Source organism: Gossypium hirsutum, chromosome A08 (genome assembly GCF_007990345.1).
Source record: "Gossypium hirsutum isolate 1008001.06 chromosome A08, Gossypium_hirsutum_v2.1, whole genome shotgun sequence".
Taxonomy (NCBI): Eukaryota; Viridiplantae; Streptophyta; class Magnoliopsida; order Malvales; family Malvaceae; genus Gossypium; species Gossypium hirsutum.
The window spans coordinates 48,878,759-48,890,463 of record NC_053431.1 but is presented as its reverse complement, the minus strand read 5'-3'; the positions used below and the strand labels follow the sequence as shown (position 1 = coordinate 48,890,463).

Sequence of the window (11,705 nt, the reverse complement as noted above, 5' to 3'; positions counted from 1 at the left end):
TGGTTTGTAGGACGAGGATCCCAACTCTCACTTGGCAAATTTCCTAGAATTTTGCGATACCTTTAAAATTAATGGCGTTTCTGATGATGCCATTTGCCTTCGGTTGTTTCCCTTTTCGTTAAGGAATAAGGCTAAACAATGGTTGAACTCATTACCTCGAGGGTCAATCACTACTTGGGAACAAATGACCAAAAATTTTTTATTAAAATATTTTCCATCAGCTAAAACAACCAAATTACGTAATGGTATCTCTTCTTTTGTGCATATGGATTTAGAAACACTCTACGATGCATGGGAGAGATACAAGGACCTTTTAAGAAGGTGCCCTCACCATGGGTTACTGCTTTGGCTAAAGGTTCAAACGTTCCATAATGGCCTGAATCCTTTAACTCGCCAGATGATTGATGCAGCCGCTAGAGGAACTATCACTAATAAGACACCTGAGGTGGCTTACGAATTTATTGAGGAGATGTCACTGAATAACTATCAGTGGCAAGTTATGAGCACAAAGCTGATAAAAGCAGCGGTTACTATGCAATCTAACCATGTAGAACTCTTAAATAAACATATTGACGGTTTGTGTGGTTCTACTCAGGTACATCCAATGATGAGGTGCGATTCGAATGGAGGAGGAGCATGCACAGAATATCAACCCTTCAACCCTAGCATCAAGGAGGAACAAGTCCAATATATGGGTAACAATAACTGTAGATCCCAAAATAACCCATATAGTAACACTTAGAATGCAGGTTGGAGGAACCGTCCCAATTTCTCATGGGCCAGTCAAGGAAATCAAAGGCCACAACATCCTCCGGGTTTTCAAAAACCACTTTACCAGCAAGAAAAGAAGCCAAACCTTAAAGAGATGCTAACCAAATTCATCTCGGTGTCAGAAACTCATTTCCAAAATACTGAGACAGCACTCAAAAATCAACAAGCATCAACCCAGAGGCTCGAAACTTAGATTGGACAGTTCGCTAAGTTAATTTACGAACGACCACAAGGTAGCTTGCCAAGCAACATTGAATCTAACCCAAGGGAGCAACTCAACGCGATTTCCATTCAAGATGAGGAATGTGACAGCCCTTAAGTGACCCTAGTCGGAAAGCGGTTTTGGTACCGCTAAACCGAGTCACCGAATTATTTGAATATGATATTTATTGTCTAAAATATATGATTATGAATGTGTGAAAGTTTTAAGTTTCGATTTAGTAAATTGCATGTGAATTTAGTCAATAGGACTTGTGTGACACTTTTGAAATGTGATAGGCTAATCTATAAGGATCTAATAGTGCATGTAATCAAAAGGGAGGACTTGCATGTCAATTTTCCCCCATTTAATTACTAGTGGCCGGCCATGACAAAGGGTGATGGGCAAAACATGTCATAAAACATGTTGTGTCGATGGTTTATGTTAGAAATGATAAAATAATAATGGGAAGGTAAATGATGACAAAAATAAATGTGTGTGGTTGCCCCCCATTGCCGTGACTAGAGAAAGAAGAAAAGAAAAGAAAAAAAAAGTGTCCATCCTTTTTCATTTCTTTTGGCCGAAAGTTCTAAGGAAGAAGGAAGGAGCTCTTGCTTCATGATCGGCTTGGAAGAGGCTTAGGAAGAGGTTCGGCCATACTTGTATCTAGGTTAAGGTAGGTTTAATGTTGTGCCATGAGATTCATGCATGTTTTTAGTAGTTAGCTTGAGCTCTAACTAGCCCATGGTTCAAATATTTACTATGTCATGGAGATGATATTCGGCTATGGTGGATTTGTGTTGATGTCATTACCATTCTAAAAGTGAAGCTTTGTAATGATGCATGTGATGGTGGATTGATAACTCTTGAATCTTCTTTTTAGCATTTTTGAGTGAGACATTAAGTTCTTTGTTTAACCATGACCGAAATTTAAATGGTATGGCGTTGTGATGCATTCGGCCATGGTAGGAAGTAGAAGAGAAATGTGGTTGCTGTTCACGTTATTTAGATGAGAAATGGTAGTAAGGTGAAGTGCAATTGTTAGTGTTTGATTTACTAGTGTGTATATGTGTATTAGCCGAGTTTTGAATTTGAAACAAAATGGTATGTAGTCAATACAAGTAACCATATTTGTAGGAAGTATTAAGCATATACTCGGCCTCAACCTAGACATGTATATTCGGCCACATGAGGTAGGTTGTTGTTGCATGTGTTCAGTTAGAGGCAAGCATATTGATGCCTTTATCTTGGCTTAAATAATCGGCTAAAAGAGAGTGGGGGCTAAAATGTTGAGTTTGATTCATGATTTCCATATATATATGTGACTTTAATGCCTAATGTATATATGGGCTAAGTACCTTGAGGTTCTCTTTTGATGTTCAAATGAATTGTGTTAAATTGCTTAATGTGATTAAAAATGCGCATGACCATTGTGTATTTGAGCTAAAAGGTGGCCATATGACCTATCAAGCTCCTTGTCATATTCGGCCATAAGCTAGCATAATGAGACTTTAATAAGTTAAATTTGTTTGAATTAGCTCAAGAGCTTAGAGGACCACAGTTGGATAAGGGGAAGGAAAAAGTTATCGAATAGCCGCCGAAAATGTTCGACCACATCCGAGGTAAGTTTTCGAGTAATGGAACTTAGATTATGATTTGATTAGATCATGTTTTAAGCAAACCAAAATCATGCTCTTTATATGTGGCTATTGAGCCGAAAATGATTATGCTCGATAAGCGACTTGTGATTGAATCCTAGTTATGAAAATGAAATATAAATGTGTCATGATTTATTGATATGTGTATGGATATTCGGATGATAACAGGGCTAAGTCCCGAAGGCATTTGTGCGAGCTACTAAATCCGGGCTAAGTCCCGAAGGCATTTGTGCGAGTTACCAAATCCGGGCTAAGTCCCGAAGGCATTTGTGCGAGTTACCAAATCCGGGCTAAGTCCCGAAGGCATTGGTGCGAGTTACTATAACCGGGCTATGCCCCGAAGGCATTCGAGCGAGTAGCTATATCCGGTTAAACTCCGAAGGTACGTGATTTGGGAATGAGTGATCTTGCTGTATTAATTTCAATTGATACGCTCGTAAAATCCGAACAATGAGGTATGTTTCGTATGTGCATTGGAATAGTTGATTTCTTTCGAATACTATTCGCTCAGTCGAGTAATGAGCTTCCGGCCTTTGACTAAGATGATCCCTTATGTATGAATATAGGGGTTGGAATGTGAAGTAGGAATGATTTGAGAATATGTATATATGGAATTATCCGTTTAGTTATATGAATGCCATACTTAAATTGTGGTTAATTTCATTGCTCAAAACTTACTAAGCATTAAATGCTTAGTCCGTTCTATGAATTTCTGTTTTATAGATTTTGGTTCGTCAGCTATCGGACTCAGGATTATTGAAGTCGAAGCCTCCCACACTATCAAAGCGAACTTTGAAATGGCATGTATAGGACTACCCCTTTTTGTTGTTGGTCATGGACCCTTTGGTTTTGTATAAATTCGGATAGCCATGCGAAAATGGCTTATATACACTTTGAGCTTAATATTATAATCGTCTTGTATGATGTTCATTAAGAGGTATGGAAATGTTTGGGAACGATTAGCCATTGGAATGGTTAATCATGATCATATTTTGTGCTATATATGTTAAAGGGCTAGTTGAATCATGGAAACTATGTAATAGGTAAAGTTTACCCTAAAGGCTGATGCTGGCAGCAGCAGTTATGTGGATGTGAAAAATCACTAAAAATATTAGGAATGGAATTAAATAGTGAATAAATTATGTGACCGAACCTTTATGAATCTATTTTCATAGGAAAGTAACAGAACGGTCATATGAACAGTATATTATGAGATGTTAAAGTTTTCGTGAAACAGGGCTAGAACGGTTTCTGGATTCCCTGTTCCGAATTTGGAAATTCATTATAAATTAACCAGAGATAATTAGAAGTCATTCTTTATATTTATAGATTTCTTGTTGAGTCTAGTTTCATTAGAAACAAACTGCATCAGTATTGAAGCCCTGTACAGGGAGATATCCAAGTCGTAATGCGCAAAGGTCAGTGTAGTCAAACCCTGAAACAGGGGGGTCTTTAACTAATAAACTGTACTAATCGGCTGGACCAAAATTTCTAGAAAAAAATTTGTAGATGAAAATATGAGTCTAGATTCAGGAAAAATTTACGAAACTGGATTTCGAGTTTTGAAACTCAAGATATGATTTTTAAGGCGACAGTGATGCAGTAACCAGCTTGTCTGGAAAATTTTCAAATGGACTGTGAAAATAAATGTATTATGTCTGTTAGCACCTCGTGTTCGACTCCGGCAACGGTCTCGGGTACGGGGTGTTACAATTAAATTGGTATCAGAGCTACGGTTTAGTCGATTCTAGGACTACCGTACTACGTTTGGGTCTAGCTATACATGCCATTATGTGATTATTTGATAGTGTGGTGATTTCTAATATTTGCAAATGTGTGTATTTATAGTAATGGATCCGGATCCTGACTGAGCGGTAGCTAATGATCTTGAGAGTGTAGCGCCTGCTCCCACACAAGGGACAGCTCCGGCGGACTCTTAACCTATTGCTAGTAATCCGAATGATGAAGCTAGACAAGCTTTCTATAGCGTGATGAATGATTGGTTCAACCAATACATTCAAACTAATACGGCTGTTCCACAACCTCCATTCCCGACTAATGCCACCCCCGCACCTACAATACCTCCGGTAACTGACCAAATAAGGTCAAATAAGCCCCCAGTTGATAGAATCCGAAAACACGGGGCTACTGAATTTAAAGCTACGGACAGCGATGATACCGAGCAAGCTAAATTTTGGTTGGACAACACTATCCGGGTACTCGATGAGCTATCTTGCACACCCGATAAGTGCCTAAAGTGTACTATCTCCTTGCTACGTGATTCTGCCTACTATTGGTGGAATACGTTGACTTCTGTTGTGCCCAGAGAGCAAGTAACTTGGGAGTTCTTCCAAACCGAGTTTCGAAAGAAGTATATCAGTCAAAGATTCATCGACCAAAAATGAAAGGAATTTCTTGAACTCAAACAAGGTTCCATGTCGGTTACCGACTATGAACAAAAATTTGTGAGGCTTAGCCGGTACGCGCGAGAATGCATTTCTTTAGAAGCTGTGATGTGCAAACGTTTCGAAGATGGATTGAATGATGACATAAAGTTGTATGTTGGCATTTTAGAAATCCGAGAATTTGTGGTACTCGTCGAGCGAGCTTGCAAAGCCGAGGAGCTCAGTATGGAGAAAAGAAAAGCTGATATGGGAGCAAAGGAGTTTCGTAAGAGGTGTTTGGGGAGGCCCTTTCAACAATCATCAAAGAAATTTAGAGATGATTTAGGCCAATCTAGAAACACTTCAGGCTTTTCTAGACGAGATCGCGATCGACCCCCTGTGAGTGCACGAGTCACTTCGGTCGCCAGTGTTGGAACTGATCGTCGAGACAGAGCGGAGTGCCAGTATTGTGGTAAATGGCATTCGGGGAGTTGTAGATTCCATGACTGCTCCTGTTACAAGTGCGGGTCAGTTGACCACTTTATTAAAGATTGCCCGAGGTTGTCTGAACAGAATGTAAATCAGAATGAGAAACCGGGTGCTACCACTGCTCGAGGTAGACCATCTAGAAATACGGGCAATGCTAGTGGCGGTCAGAGAGGATCTAGAGATGCAACGACTAGATCTGAGGCTCGTGCTCCTGCTAGGGCTTATGCTATACGCGCACGCGAGGATGCTTCCTCGCCAGATGTTATTACCGATACTTTTACTCTCTTTGATACTAATGTGATTGCTTTGATTGACCCTGGTTCTACTCATTCTTATATATGTGAAACCTTAACATCCAGTAAGACTTTACCTATTGAGTCTACTGAGTTCATAATTCGGGTGTCAAATCCCTTGGGTCGTTACGTGCTTGTCGACAAAGTGTGTAAGAAATGTCCCTTAGTAATTCGAGGTTCCTGTTTTCCGGCGGACTTGATGCTTTTGCCGTTTGATGAATTTGATGTTATTCTTGGTTTGGATTGGTTGACCGTGCATGATGCGGTTGTGAATTGCAAAAGTAAGACTATTGATTTGAGGTGCGCAAATAACGAGATAATCCGAGTTGAGTATACGGACTTAAAGGGGTTGCCAGTTGTAATATCATCAATGTTGGCTCAGAAATATGTAAGAAAGGGGTGCGAAGCATACCTTGCGTATGTACTTGATGACAAAGAATTAAAAAAGAAACCCGAATCTGTGCCGGTGGTTTGCGAATACCCGGATGTTTTTCCCGAAGAATTACCGGGTTTACCACCTGTTCGGGAGGTAGAGTTTGGTATTGAGCTTGTACCTGGGACTACACCGATTTTGATAGCTCCGTACCTATGGCACCAACCGAGTTAAAAGAATTGAAAGCTCAATTGCAAGAGTTGACGGATAGGGGTTTCGCTCGACCAAGTTTCTCACCTTGGGGTGCACCAGTATTGTTTGTGAAAAAGAAGGACGGAACCATGAGGTTGTGCATCGACTATCGTCAGCTGAATAAGGTGACAATAAAGAATAAATATCCGATGCCACGTATTGACGATTTGTTTGATCAACTTAAGGGAGCCTCGGTGTTTTCAAAGATAGATTTGAGATCGGGTTATTACCAGTTGCGAATTCGAGATTCAGATATACCCAAAACTGCTTTCAGAACGAGATACGGTCACTACGAGTTCTTAGTGATGCTGTTTGGGCTCACTAATGCCCCTGCGGTATTTATGGATTTGATGAATCGGATCTTTAGACAGTATTTGGACCGGTTCGTAGTTGTGTTTATTGATGACATTTTGGTCTATTCAAGAGGTGAGACCGAACATGCTGAGCACCTGAGATTAGTGTTGCGAATTTTACGGGATAAGCAGTTATATGCTAAGTTCAGTAAGTGTGAGTTCTTGTTAAGAGAGGTTAGCTTCTTGGATCATGTGGTATCCGCATCGGGTATTCGAGTTGATCCGAGCAAAATTTCAGCCATACTTAACTGGAAGCCTCCGAGAAATATTACTGAGGTTCGGAGCTTTTTGGGACTTGCCGGTTACTACCGACGGTTTGTAAAAGGTTTCTCGATGATAGCCACACCGATGACGAAACTACTTCAGAAAGATGTTAAGTTCGAATGGACGGAAAAATGTCAGAAAAGTTTTGATCAACTGAAAACTTATTTGACCGAAGCTCCAATTCTAGTGCAGCCCGAATCAGGCAAGGAGTTCGTCATTTATAGTGATGCATCCCTACTTGGGTTGGGTTGCGTATTGATGCAAGAAGGTCGAGTTGTGGCCTATGCGTCGAGACAATTAAAGCAACATGAGAAAAATTATCTGACCCATGATCTTGAACTAGCTGCCATTGTGTTCGCCTTGAAAATATGGCGACATTACTTATTTGGTGAGAGGTGCCATGTATACTCGGATCACAAAAGTCTCAAATATTTGATGACTCAAAGAGACTTGAATCTGAGACAAAGGCGTTGGCTTGAGTTGTTGAAAGATTATGAGCTTGTCATTGATTATCACCCGGGAAAGGCTAATGTGGTTGCGGATGCCTTAAGCCGAAAATCACTGTTTACTTTACGAGAGATGAATGTACACTTGTCTGTTCTACCCGACAATGTGTTAGTAGCTAAATTAAAGGCCAAACCATTATTGATTTATCAAATTCGTGAAGCTCAGAAAGTCGATGATGAATTGGTTGCAAAATGGACTGAATGTGTTCCGATTATGGAATCAGAGTTTCAAATCGATGATGACAATTGTTTGAGGTTCAAAGGTCGTTTGTGTGTTCCAAGAAATTCAGAACTCATTTTGATGATTCTGAACGAAGCTCATTGTAGCCGAATGTCAATTCACCCGGGGACTACGAAAATGTACAACGATATGAGACGCCAATTTTGGTGGCATGGAATGAAACGAGACATTTCCGATTTTGTTTCGAAGTGCTTAGTATGTCAGCAAGTGAAGGCGGAACATCAAGTACCTACAGGTTTACTTCAGCCAATCATGATACCTGAATGGAAATGGGATCGAGTCACAATGGATTTTGTATCTGGGTTGCCATTGTCGACAAGTAAGAAAGATGCGATTTGGGTTGTTGTTGATAGACCGACTAAGTCGGCTCATTTTATCCCCGTACGTACGGATTTTTCATTGGATAAACTAGCTGAATTGTATGTTTCTCAGATTGTGAGATTACACGGGGTACCGATTTGTATTGTGTCGGATAGAGATCCGAGATTCACCTTGCGATTTTGGAAGAAATTGCAAGAAGCTTTGGGTACCAAGCTGCATTTTAGCACCGCTTTTCATCCACAAACCGATGGTCAATCCGAGCGGATAATTCAGATACTTGAGGATATGTTGAGATGTTGCATCCTCGAGTTTAGTGGTTCATGGGAGCGATATTTACCTTTGAATGAATTCGCTTACAACAATAGTTTTCAATCAAGTATTAAGATGGCACCTTACGAGGATTTGTAAGGGCGTAAATGCCGTACACCATTCTTTTGGACCGAGCTCGGTGAAAGTAAAATTTTCGGAGTTGATTTGATTAAAGATGCTGAACGGAAAGTAAAAGTAATCCGTGAAAGTCTGAAGGCAGCCACAGATTGCCAGAAGTCGTACGCGGATTTGAAACGAAAAGACATTGAGTATCAGGTGGGAGACAAAGTGTTTCTTAAGGTTTCACCTTGGAAAAAGATACTCAAATTTGGCCGTAAGGGCAAATTGAGTCTGAGATTCATTGGGCCGTACAAAATCTCCGGACGAGTTGGTCCAGTTGCGTATAGATTGATTTTGCCCCCTGAACTTGAAAGGATTCACGACGTCTTTCATGTTTCGATGCTTCGACGATATAGATCTGATCCGTCACACGTAATTAATCCATCAGAGGTTGAAATTCAATCCGACATGAGTTATGAAGAAGAGCCGATTCGTATCCTAGCTCGTGAAGTGAAAGAGTTACGAAACAAAAAGGTTTCTTTAGTAAAAGTGTTATGGCTCAAACACGGGATAGAAGAAGCTACTTGGGAACCCGAGAACTCTATGAAAGAGCGATACCAAAACCTATTTATCGGTAAGATTTTCGGGGACGAAAATTTCTTAAGTGGGGGAGAGTTGTGACAGCCCTAAAGTGACCCTAGTTGGAAAGCGATTTCGGCACCGCTAAACCGAGTCGCCGAATTATTTGAATATGATATTTATTGTCTAAAATATGTGATTATGAATGTGTGAAAGTTTTAAGTTTCGATTTAGTAAATTGCATGTGAATTTAGTCAATAGGACTTGTGTGACACTTTTGAAATGTGATAGGCTAATCTATAAGGATCTAATAGTGCATGTAATCAAAAGGGAGGACTTGCATGTCAATTTTCCCCCATTTAATTACTAGTGGCCGGCCATGACAAAGGGTGATGGGCAAAACATGTCATAAAACATGTTGTGTCAATGGTTTATGTTAAAAACGATAAAATAATAATGGGAAGGTAAATGATGACAAAAAAAATGTGTGTGGTTGCCCCCCCCATTGCCGTGACTAGAGAAAGAAGAAAAGAAAAGAAAAAAAAGAGTGTCCATCCTTTTTCATTTATTTTGGCCGAAAGTTCTAAGGAAGAAGGAAGGAGCTCTTGCTTCATGATCGGCTTGGAAGAGGCTTAGGAAGAGGTTCGGCCATACTTGTATCTAGGTTAAGGTAGGTTTGATGTTGTGCCATGAGATTCATGCATGTTTTTAGTAGTTAGCTTGAGTTCTAACTAGCCCATGGTTCAAATCTTTACTATGTCATGGAGATGATATTCGGCTAAGGTGGATTTGTGTTGATGTCATTTCCATTCTAAAAGTGAAGCTTTGTAATGATGCATGTGATGGTGGATTGATGACTCTTGAATCTTCTTTTTAGCATTTTTGAGTGAGACATTAAGTTCTTTGTTTAACCATGACCAAAATTGAAATGGTATGGTGTTGTGATGCATTCGGCCATGGTAGGAAGTAGAAGAGAAATGTGGTTGTTGTTCACGTTATTTAGATGAGAAATGGTAGTAAGGTGAAGTGCAAATGTTAGTGTTTGATTTACTAGCGTGTATATGTGTATTAGCCGAGTTTTGAATTTGAAACAAAATGGTATGTAGTCAATACAAGTAACCATATTTGTAGGAAGTATTAAGCATATACTCGGCCTCAACCTAGACATGTATATTCGGCCACATGAGGTAGGTTGTTGTTGCATGTGTTCGGTTAGAGGCAAGCATATTGATGCCTTTATCTTGGCTTAGATAATCGGCTAAAAGAGAGTGGGGGCTAAAATGTTGAGTTTGATTCATGATTTCCATATATATATGTGACTTTAATGCCTAATGTATATATGGGCTAAGTACCTTGAGGTTCTCTTTTGATGTTCAAATGAATTGTGTTAAATTGCTTAATGTGATTAAAAATGAGCATTAACCATTTTGTATTTGAGCTAAAAGGTGGCCATGTGACCTGTCAAGCTCCTTGTCATATTTCGCCATAAGCTAGCATAATGAGACTTTAATAAGTTAAATTTGTTTGAATTAGCTCAAGAGCTTAGAGGACCACAGTTGGATAAGGGGAAGGAAAAAGTTATCGAATAGCCACCGAAAACGTTCGACCACATCCGAGGTAAGTTTTAGAGTAATGGAACTTAGATTATGATTTGATTAGATCATGTTTTAAGCAAACCAAAATCATGCTCTTTGTATGTGGCTTTTGAGCCGAAAATGATTATTCTCGATAAGCGACTTGTGATTGAATCCTAGTTATGAAAATGAAATATAGATGTGTCATGATTTATTGATATGTGTATGGATATTCGGATGATAACCGGGCTAAGTCCCGATGGCATTTGTGCGAGTTACCAAATCCGGGCTAAGTCCCGAAGGCATTTGTGCGAGTTACCAAATCCGGGCTAAGTCCCGAAGGCATTGGTGCAAGTTGTTACTATAACCGGGCTATGCCCCGAAGGCATTCGAGTGAGTAGCTATATCCGGTTAAACTCCGAAGGTACGTGATTTGGGAATGAGCGATCTTGCTGTATTAATTTCAATTAATACGCTCGTAAAATCCCAACAATAAGGTATGTTTCGTATGTGCATTGGAATAGTTGATTTCTTTCGAATATTATTCGCTCAGTCGAGTAATGAGCTTCCGGCCTTTGACTAAGATGATCCCTTATGTATGAATATAGGGGTTGGAATGTGAAGTAGGAATGATTTGAGAATATGTATATATGGAATTATCCGTTTAGTTATATCAATGTCATACTTCAATTGTGCTTAATTTCATTGCTCAAAACTTACTAAGCATTAAATGCTTACTCCGTTCTATGAATTTCTATTTTATAGATTTTGGTTCGTCAGCTATCGGACTCGGGATTATTGAAGTCGAAGTCTCCCACACTATCAAAACCCCTTTTGGTACACTTTTGGTTGAACTTTGGAATGGCATGTATAGGACTACCCCTTTTTGTTGTTGGTCATGGACCCTTTGGTTTTGTATAAATTCGGATAGCCATGCGAAAATGGCTTATATACACTTTGAGCTTAATATTATAATCGTCTTGTATGATGTTCATTAAGAGGTATGGAAATGTTTGGGAACGATTAGCCATTGGAATGGTTAATCATGATCATATTTTGTGCTATATATGTTAAAGGGC

At 39.6% G+C, this 11,705-nt stretch overlaps 1 non-coding gene across 1 annotated transcript; it reads right to left on the bottom strand.

The window, feature by feature from the left end:
- Window positions 1-232: 232 nt before the first annotated feature.
- Window positions 233-339, bottom strand: LOC121205171 (small nucleolar RNA R71). Its single transcript, XR_005900256.1, has one exon. It is a non-coding gene; the product is annotated as a small nucleolar RNA R71 (small nucleolar RNA).
- Between the last annotated feature and the right edge of the window lie 11,366 nt (window positions 340-11,705).